Raw genomic sequence first — 2837 nt, forward strand, 5'->3', positions numbered from 1 at the left:
CATTCCCTTAAAAATGTAGTTCACAGTAGCCTTGTCGAACCCTGTCCTGATGTCCCGCAACTTCTTCTGCCGTTAGCTCGTTTGTTGGATACTGAAATATTAGTAGAAATTCTTCATTCCCTTAAAAATCTAGTTCACAGTAGCCATCTGGAACCCTGTCCTGAAGGCCCGCAGCTTCTTCTGCCGATAGCTCGTTGGCTGTTGGAGTCTGAATTGTTAGTAGAAAATCTTCATTCCCTTAAAAATATAGTTCACAGTAGCCATGTGGAACCCTGTCGGGAAGTCCCGCGTCTTCTTCTGCCGCTAGTTCGTTTGTTGGAGGCTGAATTATTATAAGAATATCGTCATTCATTTAAAAATCTAGTTCATAGTAGCCATGTGGAACCGTGTCCTGAAGGTCCGCGGCTTCTTCTGCCGCTAGCTCGTTTGTTGGAGGCTGAATTATTAGTAGAAAATCTTCAGTCCCTTAAAAGTCTGGTTAACATTAGTCATGTGGAACCCTTTCCTGAAGGCCCGCGGCTTCTTCTGGCTGGATGGGAGGAGCAGAGCAAAAATTAACAAGAAGGAAGGAAGAGCTAACGGCCAAAAAAAACTGGGCCTGTTTTAAAAAAAAATGATAAAAAGGAAATATTACCAAAAAAAAAAGAAGAGGAAGACAGAAGCAGAGAGAGACACGAAGTGAGAGACAGAGAGAGAAGTCTGGGGATGCAGAGGGGGGCTTCCTACCGCTAGCTCGTTTGTTGGAGGCTGAATGATTAGTAGAAAATCTTCATACCCTTAAAAATCTAGTTCAGATTAGCCATGTGGAACCCAGTCCTGAAGGCCCGTGGCTTCTTCTGCCACTAGCTCGTTTGTTGGAGATGTGGAACCATGTCTCCTGCCGGTAGCTCGTTTGTTGGAGGCTGAAGTAGTAGTAGAGAATCTTCATTCCCTTAAAAATCTAGTTCACTGTAGCCATGTGGAACCATGTCTCCTGCCGGTAGCTCGTTTGTTGGAGGCTGAAGTAGTAGTAGAGAATCTTCATTCCCTTAAAAATCTAGTTCACTGTAGCCATGTGGAACCATGTCTCCTGCCGGTAGCTCGTTTGTTGGAGGCTGAAGTAGTAGTAGAGAATCTTCATTCCCTTAAAAATCTACTTCACTGTATCCATGTAGAGGAGGGCTCCCTACTGCTAGATCGTTTGTTGGAGGCTGAATTAACAAGATAAGAGATGAAGCGGAGAGCCAGTTTTTTAAAACTGCCTTTTAAAAAAGGGGTAAAAAGGAAAAATTACAAAAAAAAAAGGGAAGACAGAAGCAGGGAGAGACAGGAACCGAGACTAAGAAACAGAGATAGAAGGCTGGGGTTGCAAGTGAGGGGGCTCCTTACCGTTATCTCATTCGTTGGATGCTGAATTATCAGTAGAAAATCTTTATTCCATGAAAAATTTAGTTCTCTGGAGCTCTGTGGAACCTTTTTCTAAAAGTCCAGCTTCTGCCTGCGTGGGAGGAACACAGAGATAATTAACAAGATAAGAGTTGGAGCTGTGAACCAGAGAAAAACTGTGCCTTTTATAAAAGTGTAAAAAGGAAAAATTACAAAAAAAGGTGGGGGAGACAGAAGCAAAGAGAGAGAGGAACCAAGACAAAGAAAAAGAGATAGAAGGCTGGGGTTGTGGGGGTGGGAGGGCTCCCTATTGCAAGCTCATTTGTTGGAGGCTGAATTATCGGTAGAAAGTCTTCATTCCTTGAAAAAATGTAGTTCACTGGAGCCATGTGGAACCTTGTTCTAAAGGCCTGGCTTCTTCTGCCTGGGTGGGAGGACTAACAAGATAAAAGGTGGAGCTGAGAGCCAGAGAAAAACTGTGCCTTTTAAAAAAAAAGTGTAAAAAGGAAAAATTACCAAAAAAAAGGGAAGACAGAAACAGGGAGAGACAGGAACCGAGACAGAGAAACAGACATAGAAGTCTGGTGTAGCAGGGTGTGGGGGGGAGCTCTCTACCACTAGCTTGTTCATTGGAGGCTGAATTATCACAAGAAAATCTTCATTCCCTGAAAAATCTAGTTCCCTGAAGCTATGTGGAACCTTCTTCTAAAGGCCCGGCTTCTTCTGCCTGGGTGCGAGGGCCAGAGTGATAATTAACAAGATAAGAGGTGAAGCTGAGTGCCAGAGAAAACTGTGTCTTTTTATACAAGTGTAAAAAGGAAAAATTACAAAAAAAGAGAGAAAAGACAGAAGCAGGGAGAGACCGGAACCAGACAGAGAAACAGAGATAGAAGGCAGGGGGTGCAGGTGAGGGTCTCTCTACCGCTATCTCGTTTGTTGGACACTGAATTATCACTAGAAAATCTTCATTCCCTGAAAAATCTAGTTTGCTGGAGCCATGTGGAACCTTATTCTAAAGACCCAGCTTCTTCTGCCTGGGTGGGAAGACCAGAGGGATAATTAACAAGATAAGAGGTGGAGCTGAGAGCCAGTGAAACATTGTGCCTTTTAAAAAAAGTGTAAAAAGGAACTATTTGCCAAAAAAGGGGAAGACAGAAGCAGGGAGAGACAGAAACCAAGACAGAGAAACAGAGATAGAAGGCTGGAGGTTTGAGGGGGGTTCCCTACTGCTAGCTCGTTTTTTGGAGGCTGAATTATCAGTTGAAAATCTTCATTCCCTTAAAATAATAGTTCGCTGGAGCCATGTGGAACCTTCTTCTAGAGGCCCAGCTTATTCTGCCTGGGTGGGAGGACCAGAGCGATAATTAACAAGATAAGAGGTGGGGCTGAGAGCCAGAGAAAAACTGTGCCTTTTAAAAAAAGTGTAAAAAGGAAAAATTGCAAAAAAAAAAAAAAAAAAAAAAAAAGAAAAA

Source organism: Tupaia chinensis, unplaced genomic scaffold, assembly GCF_000334495.1.
Source record: "Tupaia chinensis unplaced genomic scaffold, TupChi_1.0 Scaffold000087_1, whole genome shotgun sequence".
Classification (NCBI taxonomy): domain Eukaryota; kingdom Metazoa; phylum Chordata; class Mammalia; order Scandentia; family Tupaiidae; genus Tupaia; species Tupaia belangeri.